Raw genomic sequence first — 12787 nt, 5'->3', positions numbered from 1 at the left:
AATGGTGACCTTGCCAAGCGTATGTGTGTTGAGTTGTGTATAGACTTGGTTTTGTTAGTGTAAAGTATATATTTTGAAGGTTTTTTTGAGAGAACAGGGGTACTGTGAATACTCTGGGCTACAAAGAGACATTTGTGTGTGTGATGGGTGTGTTCCCCATTTTGCCTCTCCAACATAAATCATTGGGTTGGATGTTTCTATAACTTTGTTGAAATATCAAAACCTTGAGGGTTGTTGTTGGAATGGGTGTGTCGGGCACAAAAAGTTGGTGGTATAGAGGCTTGCAATCATTTTGCAAAAGATTGAGTCTTTTTTTCAGCACTATGAGTGGAACAAATTGCTTCATATAAAGCAGAAAATGTAAGCATAGTCATTTTAGTTTGGATACCTTCTTGAACTTCATCTTTGGATTTTTGTTGAAGCATGTTGTCAAACTTCTTCAAGCATTCGTATGTTCCACAAAAATGTGCCAAAATCTTTTAGTATATTGAGAAAAATAGTGTCACATGGAATCCAAAAAAAATTACTCCATGCTCCATGACCCTTGAAATGAAACTGTAAAAGTAAAAATGACTCCTTGATGCGAGCTTTCAAGTCGTTCCAAGTGTGTGGAGGGTCAATGACTTTTTACAAAACAATCGGTTCAATAGTCCACAGCCTCTATGTGTTTTCGAGAGCATGAGAGAGCTTGTAAAGATCAAGAGAGAGGATGCACATGCATCCAATGGCTAGGCCTAATCAAGCCATGAAGCTATAATCACCACAATAATGACCAATACTATGTATTTTATACCCAAAAAGGGGAAACACTCATTGGCAATCGACAAGGGCTATCACAAGTATGCAAAGGGAAAAGAGGAGAGCAACCCCCGATGGATGACACTCGTGGTGTAGAGAAGCCATGTCACTAAGCGACACCTTTTTGTGGGACGTGGGATCAACGCCTCACGACTGCCAGATGATCGTGATCATTGGATTACGTAGGGAATGTAAAAGTTTCCTATCTTTTGAAATTCAGGGTTTGAACCCATGCCCCCTCCTCCCCTTGAGATTGATTCTAATGTCTAAGCTATCACATACTTGTTTAAAGGTGTGTGTAATTGTGTTAAATCTATAGATCACGTCATCGCGGATAAGTTCACACCTAGTTCACCTCTAATTCACATCGAGCTCACACCAAATTTTGTGTGGTTCACATACCCTCCCAAGTTCACACTTAGTTCACATTGAATTCACACAAAGTTTGGTGTGGTGCACATGCATCCCGAGTTCACACTTAGTTCACGCCTAGTTCAAAACCTGATCGGGCGGTGGTAGACTACTCCCGCATCGTGATGCCTCATGTGGGTCATTGCTCCCACCTCTTTATAGGAAGATGTCAGTTAGTGAAGAGGGTATAGAAGGAGAAAGGATTTTTCAATACTGTAGGGCCTGGAGGCAATTAATGCCTAGAACATATTACCCAAGGCAAGCCAAGTGGCCTAGTTATAAGCAATGCAAGAGATAGTTCCCACTGAAGTGGGCTAGTCCATGAGGAGCTAGGTTTTATGAAAAAAATCTAGCGACAAATGATCGACAAGGTAGGCTAAAAAACCAAGGTTTACTAGTGGATGGATGGAGAGAGAGAGAGAGAGAGAGAGAGAGAGAGAGAGAGAGGGGTAGGTCTTACAAATTGAAGGCCTTACAAATCCATACGTCCTTTCAAAAGTGGTGGAAGAAGAGATACATTTTTGTGCCCACACAAGGCTTGCCAAAAACATTTTTCCTAATTGAGGAAAATAAGGCCACACTAGCTTAAACCTCTCTGAAAATAAGGCAAGCTCAAAATCTAACTAGGAATTTGTAGTTTCACTAAACCTTGGTTTTTTGTGAACACTGAGTCCCATAGCTCACCTATTTTTCTTGGCAAAAAGGTTGTGGTGTTCACACCTCATCAACAAAACTTGGTATGTACAGGAGAGTTGCGGGGGGTCATGAGGTGTGAATAGCCCCCTTCTAGATTTCAGTGCGATACAATGGTATGCAAGGATCAATGGTCGGTGTAATCATGCTTTGGCATCCCCCATGAGCGACTATATGGACAATTGAGCTCAAGGAATTGCTTTTGCAATGGTTAATTTGAGAACCTCCATTTGTTGCCCTGCCTCTACATTGATTCAATTGCTGAACTTGTACCAACGGGGTAGGATAGTTGGTTGGTTTGGCTCATTGAGTGTGAAAGGAGAGGTGACAAGCTGCTAATTGCTGAGGTGCCTTAGATATAATGTAACTTATGCAAGCTTGTTTCCGATGCTGTCCTCATTGACTGATTGTTTCATGAGATCATGCTTCCTGTCCTCATTCGCAGATGGTTTCAAGCTTTGGAGCCCAAGGCTTTGCTTTTATCATCACCGTTAGCTTCGGCATAAGCTGTGTGTATACCTACGGGTCTTGCAGCTCTAATGCGATTCCTTCGTCCTCTTGAACTGCACTATTAATGTGTGTACCACCTTCATCTGCCTTCGCCATCGCCTTCACTGTCGTGGATGTCGTGTTAATTAACTCCTGCTGAATATCTTCATGGGGAGCTACCCTTGCTGCGCCAAAGCGACCCCAGGACATGCGCACCTGCTTGGCGCGAGAGCGCCTTAGTGACGCAGCGCCATCGGAGACTTGACTAAATCATTAATGTCTTCATGACGCATAAGCTGTTCAGGAGAGTTAGAGATAGCGGCACGATTGTGCAGAAGAAGGGCAATGGTGAGGTGCTCCTAGGGAGTGAGGCGCGTGTGGAGGCGGGGCATGGGGAAGAGCACATATACGTGGGCAGCGCCTGCCATGGCATCCGCATCGGCGCCCAGCCCAGAGGCGCGCTCGTGCAGGCGCGGTGTAGCTGGATTACCTGCAGCCATGTGGAAGGGAGAGGAGGAGCGGGGATAATGGGCGACGAAATGGCCGGGCGAAAATTCCAGAAAAAGCTCGCCCACCTTCATGCAGTCCGCTGACGGCGCCGAAGAGGCCCCATTATTATATTCTGTTGCAGAGGCCGGCACCTCCACCTCCACCACCCTACCGCCACCAGCCACATCCACCACTGTTATGGAGTTATGCTGTTGATTCGATATTGCACTGCAGGATGATTTTCCCACCTGTACTTCTGCCGCCCTCAAGGCTGCGCATGAGCCATGCATATTTCCCATTCTGAGGGATTGAGTGTCCCAGCCTATAGCGCAGCAGAGAGAGAGGTACGCTGCGAGCCTGGATTAGAGAAGGGAGAATTGGATGTGGGGCTGTGGAGATGCAGAGATCAAGCCCTTTATAATTCAACATTAGAGAGAGTGGGTATACGTCGTGTCTCATGCAGTAAATTATGAGAAACAGTACTAGTGTAGGTGGGCGCAAGCGCAGCTCGTGAGAGGAGACAATGTCAAGTGCGGCAGGTGCCTGCAGAGCTCGACAAGCGGAGCCCATGCCCATGGTAGCTAACTCATGGGCAGCTAACTGGCAAGACGTGCCGCTCGGGATCCATTCTGTTGGCTGGCCAGAAGGTGACTATTGCACGGTGCTCGTCTCCACCTTTAGTACGCGTCCACATTCATGCCCCGGCTCGTCGCTGGCCTCTCACTGCTCAAGACGTATAAGTTACTTACTAGCGCCTTACGCAGTCCCCAGCCCATTCATGTCACATCTCTGCTCACCTTAGCACTGTTTTGTCTCCTTCGATTAGCCGGAAGCACTAGAAAGGCACTAGGATGGGTCGGACATATTTACCAAACAATTGCAAAGACACTGCCATCAAGGTCAACATCGCGTCAAGGGGCTACCATATGGGCCATCAAAATGTGGTTGAGAATAATGGGGCAAGCAACAACCGATAGATCTCTAACACCTTGGCGCTTATCCACAAAACCACACCGTCGACAAAAACATCAACACATTAGCATAAACAAAAAACCTATTGTCTTTCAAACAACAACCTCTAATATGAGCAACCATAAACAAAAAATGTATTGTCTTTCAAACAACCACCTCTCACGTTGGCAATTAATAGCTTATCGCAATTCTGCAACACTTGCCAATGACCTTAATTTCTACACCCATCACTCGATGCTTGATCACTCTACTAGGAACGTGACCTCAGAGTGGTACTATCAAAGATTCTGTAAGCTACAATATTAGGTCAGTATTGGCATCACTACGATTTCTTGGACAAGCGACACCATTAGAGACATAATTTATACCACACAAGTATGGCATAATAGACAAGAAGGGCTCGTTTAAGAAACACCAATACTTTACATATACTAAGGTCGCTTGAGCGATGTGTAATGTTTAGAGGTCGCTTAAGTGACAAAGGCTCGGCCGCTTTGTCTTTAATAGTTGTCATTGTGGTACCGATAGGCTAGATTGTTAGTTCTGTTGTCTCTCTTGAATTCTCTTTTTTAGGGGGTCTATTTTATGTTTCTCTGTCTCTCTCTCTCTCTCTCTCTCTCTCTCTCACACACACACACACACACACACACACACACACACACACACACACACACACACACACACACACACACACACACAGACACACACACACACACACACACAAACACAAAATTTGTGATACACACATTGTACATGCACACACAACATATATGCATATGCATATACTCATGCGCATATATATACACGCACACACATACACACAAAGACACATACACATATACACACATACATATTTTAAACACACACACAAACAGAAACATCTTGATAACTAAAAACTTGTTGAAGCTTTTGTACGAGCAAGATGTGTTTCTATCATCTTATTTAGAATGAATGTGTTACAAATGAATCACTACATGTGTTAGTCAATTATTATTGCAACACTTTTTGAAATTTTCTAATTTAAAAAATTGAAAAAACTTTAACAACCAATAACTCACTACATAATTAGGAAACAATATACAAAATAACAAAAAGAATCTATACATCTCTAAAAGTGATGGGGCAATTGAATCAAAGATGCGAAACAAATTAGTGACGATCCAAGTGATCAGTGATGGCTCTCGTCACCTTTATCCTTTGAGTCGCACTCTAAGTTGTGGCTAAATATCAGAGTTGAAATGTGGTCCTAAATATGCTGGCTTGGTTTGGTTTTACAGTGTTTCTTTTTGGGTTTGAAATGAGCAACATGTGTCAAAAAATCTTAATGGGTCAAGATTGTGTAAGTTCTAATGGTGATCCAAAGGGAAATTTTCGCGGTGATGCCATGTGGCACGAAAGAAGCCTTATATGCACAATGAGCGGATATTCTACGGGGTATATATATCATAGCGAGACAAAACATTTAACCAAGTAAAGCGAGAGAAATCTCATGGAGCTCTCCCTCCTCCACGTGGATTCTACAAGTGGCTACCCTTGGCAGCGCGTGGTGGCCTGTGCGTTCAATGTAGGCGGAGGTAATGGTCACTTGCAGCTTATGGTGTTGTTGAGTGGCACTACAAGACTCTATTCACACATAGCTAGTTCATGAGTGTAATGGCTTAATTCCTTTTAAAGAAAGTATAAAAGAGGGAGGTAACGAGGACGTCATCTCTGGCAACCCCTCTCCAAAACCTTGAAGAATAGATGATCCATGTTATATAAATCGAATGTTGTGGAGGGGATGTAAAAAAGTAGGAGATGTAAGGAGGAGACGAGATTAAACTAAGAAAAACAAGTGTTTTTTTTTGTGTGGAATATAAGAAGGATCTTGAGGGAAGCTTGGGGAGAAGGCTTTAAGGAATCTCAGAAAAATGTCGAGCGAGCTTTGGGAAGACCAAGAGCGAGCAAAGTCAGAGGGGGGAGGAGATATTTTTTTCTTCTTATTTGTTTGTTTGATGAGCAATGAAATCATGGAGATTGGCGTCACCAAAAACAAGCAAAAAGAGGAGGGCATATCTTTCTTCTTTGTTGTTAGGGGATATAGGTTTGTAACCTGAGTCGAGAAGACGTAGGGCATCTAGCTATGGAAAAATAATGAGAGAGGACACATAGCACAAAGCACTTGGCTCAAATGACACCTAGAATTCTCACAAATAGAATCATGAATGCTTAAAATTAATAATGTTTACCAAACAAGAACTTGATTACAAAACTTAATCCTTAACAACACTATGCTATCACAATTAATTTCTCATTAATTGTGACATTTTTGTGACCAAAGGACAACAAGGTTGCTAACAAAGGGTAGTGTGGGAGAGGGTGCAAACTTTCTCATTCTACTATGTAATCTTCCCCTTAAAATCTACAACACTTTAATTCTTCCATGATCTTCCTATCATCCTTTGAATATTTGAGTGTGTGAGAAAAAATATAATCCCCTTCTTGACCTTATTAATGTGCCATATTGAGCTTCTTCTTGCTCGTAATTATCCGCAAAGAAATCGGGAAGGACCAGTCTTGGCACACCCACAAATAACATAACTGTCTTTCCCAACCGACAAAGTCATTGGTTACCATCCATATTTGTGCCCTTGATCTTCAATTCAAGCTCCGATTTCTCCTTGGTTTGAGCCAATTGAAGCTCTTTTTCATTGGGCAATGCTAAGCACCAATCGAAGAAGTGGTGGAAATGGATTGCATCATGCAACCTTGGCACACCCACTAGCTTGCAGCTTCTAACAAATTATGACATAGCTATCTTACCTAACCAACAAAGTCATTGGTCACCATCTAGATCTTCTCCCTTGATTGCCCATGCAGAATCCTAGCTCCATTCTTGGTCGAAAACATACAATTTGATAGGCAGTTAATGCACGGATTTTTTTTCTTTGAAACTAAGTTGCAAGTAAATGTATAATTGCGATGTAATTGTATAGCTTATACAATATACTAAATTCAAACTTAATATGCCACTAAGACATATTAATTTGGGTATTAACACATCATAAGCTGTAATTGGTCAAGATAATGGTATTGCTTTGCTTTAGTTAATATGGCAGATAACTTGATACATTAAGCTTGAGTATTAACATAAACCTTAAAAAGATGGCTTTATGGCATAAAGAAATTGGTTCAAATGATACCTGGAATGATTATAAATGAGAACTTGAATGTTGGAAATTGATAGTAATTAACCAAATTGGAACTTTATAACTAAAGTTGACCATTCACGGCACTATGCTATAACAATTAATTGTGGTGTGCTCATGAGTAGAAGACAATAAAGTTGCTAAACAAATGAGAGAGAGAGAGAGAGAGAGAGAGAGAGAGAGAGAGAGAGAGAGAGAGAGAGAGAGACAGAGATAGAGAGAGAGGGAGAATCCCCCTCGCTCAAGGTCATGAATGTCACACACACACATACACACACACATAGAGATTCCCCTTCTTTAGTCACCCCCCTTCCTCCCCTTCTCCTCCTCGAAGTCAACATTCCACTCTTTCTTTAATTCTATTGGCTTCTTCTTCTCCATGTTTTTTTCGTTTCATGAAAAAGAGTTTCTTTTTATTCCCTTTTTCCTCCACAACATGAGTCATAGTGTCATGATTGGTGTGGCATGGAAAACAAGCTTGATGACATGGAAACCAAAACGAAGCCTGCACAAAAACCATTGGAATCGGACCAAAAAGTTGTGCAAAAGGGAAGCTGAGGAGTTTTGGTCTCTATGGTGAGGCCATACAACCCTTCTAGTGCTTTTAGTGAGCTGTGAAAGTCCCTCATCCTTCTCCCTTCGCTACTTTCTGAGTATTGTTTGCCATGCTTTTTGTTTTCTTTTTCATACTCACCTCCCTTCCCTATTATGCGGGTAACCTACCTCACTTTCCAACCTCTTGCCCTTTATATAAGGTAACCCCCAAGCTGCGCTCATACGGCCACTTATCTTTAGACGCTTGGCGTGACATTACTCTCAAGCAATATATAGATATATTTTCTTGGTCATATAAGGACCTTATGGGAGCTGATCCTAGCATATGTCAGCATAGAATACCCCTTAAAAATGATTTCAAACGACACAGACAATGTCCTTATACTTACAATGATACATTCACAAAGACGATCAAAGAGGATACATATAATCTTAAAGACGTTGAGTTTATCTGTGAGATCGAAACATAGATTGGGTGTCATCAATTATGGTAGTGCCCAAAAAGAATGACAAATTGCGAGTGTGTGTGAATCCCAACAGGTAAATGATTTCTGCATAAGAGGAAACTATCCCTTACCCATCACGGATCATGTGATTGAGAGAGTGTATTATATTTCTAAAAAAATCATAGATAAGAAGGTTTAAAAATAGTCCTTGAATGCACATGATATACTTAATTTACAGATAGTGACTCCCCTGATTGAGGAAGTGCAAGACTTATTGCATCTGTTTGAATTCATAGAAATGTATCTTCATGGTAACACAAGGGAAGATTTTTGGGCACATTGTGTCTAAAAATGGAATTTCAACGGATCTTGAGAAGATACAAGTTATTGTTTCTCTTCCAACACCGATAAAAGTTATAGAGGTACAAGCCTTTATGAGCCATTGTGTCTACTACCGAAGGTTCATCTATATGTATGCAATCATTGTAACACCGTAGTATTCTCTCATCACAAAGTTTAAGTGAACTAAAGAGTGTGAGAAAGTGTATCAGTTGTTGAAATAGACCTTGATTTTTTCTCCAATTCTGAAAGCTCTTGATTGGGGTAAGATCTTTTATGTCCATGTAGATGCATCCGCATATGCAATCAAACACATCTTGGAGAGAACAACATGGTTTTTTCTATCCATTACTCAAACAAACAACTCAATACTATGGAAATAAATTACACGACCATGGAAAGAGAAGGATTGGGGATGAGCTATGCAGGCACAAGACAGATACAAAATGTATGTTGATGGGAAACGTCAGTAAGTAACCTTCATAGAAGGGAAAGATGTACTTTTTGGTATGTCAAAACATTTAGCAAGTCTAAAAACTGGGCCAACACCTAAATTATGTCCAAGATATTGTGGAGGTATGTCTTACAAACTCTCCTTGCGTATGCGTTGTCATATTTGTTTGGTTTTTCATATAAGTCGATTACGTAAACACGTGCATAGGGATAACAATGTCATTGATTAGCAGGTTTTGGTTGATCTCTTTTGGTTGTTCTAAAGAAAAAATTTCCCACTTTTGTGTTCGAGGATGAAAACACTTTTCCATGAGGGCAGTAATGTCACACCAAGTGTCTAAAGACAACGGGCCAATTTGAATTGATCTAGGGGGTTTGCCTATATAAAGGGAAAGAGGTTGAGAGGTGAATTGGGAAGGAAGACTATTCGTGATGTGGATGATAAAGGTCAGTCATTTGAACCTCCTTTGTGGGGCTATACTAGCCAAGTCCAAAATTAAAACTCCAAAGGCCAAGTCATTTTTGTAGGGTTGTGTTCAAATGATTGGGTACATACTTGAGCATTTGTACTATAGATCATCCTCAAATGGATGGTATGACTAAACATGTTAATCAACTGCTAGAGGATATGGTACGAGCATACATTAGCAAAAGGCAATCTAATTGGAAAGATTATCTCCCTATTCTTGAGCTAGCTTATAATAGTGCAAAGCATGTCATGATTGGTTTTAGTCTTTCATGCTTGTCATGACCCAGTCGCATGAACATAAGACCATTCTTGGCTTATCATGATTCACAAACTTGTCATCCTGCACGTCGTCGAGTATTAGTGAAAACAAGTGAAAAGAAAAATGTAAGAGAGGTGCGCTTAGAAAAAAATTAGTGTTCTTAAGAAGAAATTTTCCACTTTTGTTCTCGACGACGAAAAGGCTTCTTCACGGGGGGGAACGCCATGCGTGGAAAGACTAGGGGCCAATCTTATTTGAGCTTGGGGGTTACCCTATATAAAAGGAAAGAGGTTGGGAGATGAGATAGGTTATAGTCTCCTTGGTCTCACGAACTAGGGCTTAACACTAGTCTTGTAAAACTTTAGCCACTTTTGTGGCTTTTGTATGAAAAAATCCAGCACTATGTTAGTTATCTAAATACATAATGGTTTCAGGGAATTATGACCAACACTCAATATCAGTTGATAAAAAATAGTACATAGCTAAATGAAGGTCCAAAGGTGTCTTTCCATTGCCATCTTCTACAAATAATTTGTGCGGATGGACATTTTTTTTCCATTTTCTCTTCAATGAAAATCAAATCATTGTTAATGAGGCCCAAACTTTGTTGAAAAATCCCTCAATAGGTATGTGATAGATGTACCAAGATATTTTAACCCATACACAAAGATTGCTGACATTTTTTACTTCTCCAAGTTAAGTAGTGAGAAGTATAATTTTACGTATAATTTGCTAATTTTGAAAAATATTTTTTTAATTTATGAGCTTTTTGTGTAAATTGTGTATTTAGAAAAAAAAATTATATCTTAAACCCATAATTAAGAGGTTTCATGAAATTTTGATATCAGATAAAAAAGTTATATTTCGTTTACTAGAATCCTAATGTGAGCCATTTTTGTGGCTTCAACCATTGTTGTGGCTCATTACAAGTCTAGTGTTAAGGCCTTCATGGGCACCCACATAATAGGGAAGGGAGGTGAGTATGAAAATGAAAAGAAAAAGAATGGCAAAAATTTTTCAGATAGTAGCAAAGGCAATAGGATGAGTAATTTTCATAGTTCACATTAAGCACTAGAAGGGTTGAATGGCCACAGCATAGAGACCGAAACTGCTCAACTTCCCTTTACACAACCTTTTGGTCATGTGCCACTAGTTTTTGTTATTTTTGTGCAGGTTGCATTTTGTTTGCCATATCATCAACCTCGTTTCTATGCCACATCAATCATGGCATTGTAATTGTTGTGGAAGAAAAAGGGGATAAAAGGAAAGGATTTTTCATGAAACAAAAAAAGGGGGAAAAGACGAAAAAAAGAGTGGAAAGATGACTTTGAGGAGGAGAAGGGGAGGAAGGGAGGATGAAAAACCCACTCTTCTCTCTCTATCTCTCTCTCTCGGGAATTTATTATTTGGGAAAATTACCAAAATACCCCTCTAATTTGAGGAAATTCCCAAAATACCCTTGTACATATTTTGGTTGGATTGTTCAAGATTTTCTAATCTTCATTCGTTTTTGACAATTGAGATCCATTTTTGGGTGCTCATCATGTAATTTGTCACCAGTTACCATCGCAAAAAAGGCAATTATGTCTAAAAATAATGAAGCAATTCATCTCCAAAGCCTACATAACCAACTTAAATTGTAGTTTTAGCATCTTGTACGATAGACAATCACTCTTCTTGTGAAGACCTTTAAAAAAAAAAAAAAAATCGAGAAATTTACTCTCACAATCAGGGGTATTTTGGGAATTTTGGTAAATTTGAAGGGCATTTTGGGAATTTATGACAAAATATCGGGGGTATTTTGGGAATTTCCACAAATTAGAGGGGTATTTTGGTAATTTTCCCTTATTATTTACATTTTTTGATTCTTTTAGTCTTAGTGAACTAGTGATCATTGTCTATTCGGGAGCTCTGTACACACACCCACATTTGATGGTCACTAGTGCTAGGCTCTATCGCATCCAATGAGCATCGACCAGTGACAAAATTCACCCGTGTGGTAAGACCGTCATCAATCTTTTTTTGGGTCTGCCCATACAATGTCAAGCTCCTTCCATGTCTGCCTCCTACCAGCTTGTAAGGCCTTGTCCTCAACCCCACTTCCCACAGGCCTGTTTGCCACCAGAGAGAATCTCATTCACACAAGCTTGCTACCTAAAGCATACGAGACTCTTTAAGGGTCTAGTCACATCAAACTACAACAAAGCATTTGAAAAGAGCTTCAAAGCCATTCAATTGTAGAGCCCTTTATTCAGGAATTTCCCACCGCAAGCCAAAGCAAAGACTCTCTTCACAGATTCTTGGCATCCAACATTCAAGCACCACACTGGGAATTCAAGAGGCCTCCACCAAGCTTTCAAACAAGGAATCTCCAAGGACATTGAAAGACCAAACCTTTCCATCATTTGTGAAGAGTGGCCTCGCTCCAATGAAGAGGAGCTTCACAAAATCAAAGGAATTTTATCTTTATCTTTCTCTCTCTCTCTTTGTCTTATTTAACTCCAAAATTTTTTCCACCCAAGAAAAACCCTACAATGTATGCCACATTCATCATGAAGGATATGAGCATGTGCTCATGTACAAAGTTTCAAACACTAGCCTTAGAGAGTCTCAAAGTGCAAAGACTGCTCCAAGGCACCATGGGAAAAAACAAAAGGGGGAAAGAAACACTTGTTTGAGGGGAGGGTACGGAGACAAAGACCATGAAGCAGTTGAAGACAAAGCATTGAAGAAGACAAAGGTGCTCTTGGATAAGAGCGAACCAAAACTTTTTTCAAGATTTTTCTCTTGGATTAGAGCGTTTTTTTTTGCTCTTGGATTGGAGTGTGGCTCCTCGATTGGAGTGCTATATTGATTATCTCTTGGATTGAGAATGTATGCTGTCTGTGCTCCTTGATTGGAGTCTTGTCTTTCTTCATCAATTTGTGACCAAAGTGCAAGGGGAGGATTCCTCTTGCATTGACATCCTTAGTGGATACCATGTGTCATCCTTAGTGGATAAAGAACCTTCACTGTATTTTCCTAGTCCAAACCTCAAGGGGAGGATTGTAAGGTGTGAGCTTTGTCCTAGAGTCACTACAGTGTGAGTCAAGGAGAGCAAAGGTGGACTTATCCCACATGTAGTGGTGCAAGGTTGTAGAGCTACTTAAAGCTCATTTCATGAATGAATAAACCAAGTCTATTTTGCATTACATCTCTCTTGTTTATGGCGAGTTTCTAATGGCTT

At 40.4% G+C, this 12787-nt stretch overlaps 1 pseudogene; it reads right to left on the bottom strand.

Moving 5' to 3' along the window:
• Positions 1-1678: 1678 nt before the first annotated feature.
• LOC147417706 (uncharacterized) lies at positions 1679-3524 on the bottom strand (annotated as a pseudogene).
• Positions 3525-12787: the final 9263 nt, after the last annotated feature.

The sequence above is a fragment of the Adiantum capillus-veneris genome, chromosome 30, assembly GCF_014529385.1.
Source record: "Adiantum capillus-veneris isolate H3 chromosome 30, ASM1452938v2, whole genome shotgun sequence".
NCBI classification, from domain to species: domain Eukaryota; kingdom Viridiplantae; phylum Streptophyta; class Polypodiopsida; order Polypodiales; family Pteridaceae; genus Adiantum; species Adiantum capillus-veneris.
Note: the sequence above shows the minus strand (reverse complement) of the source record. Positions and strands in the feature narration are given on the sequence as shown.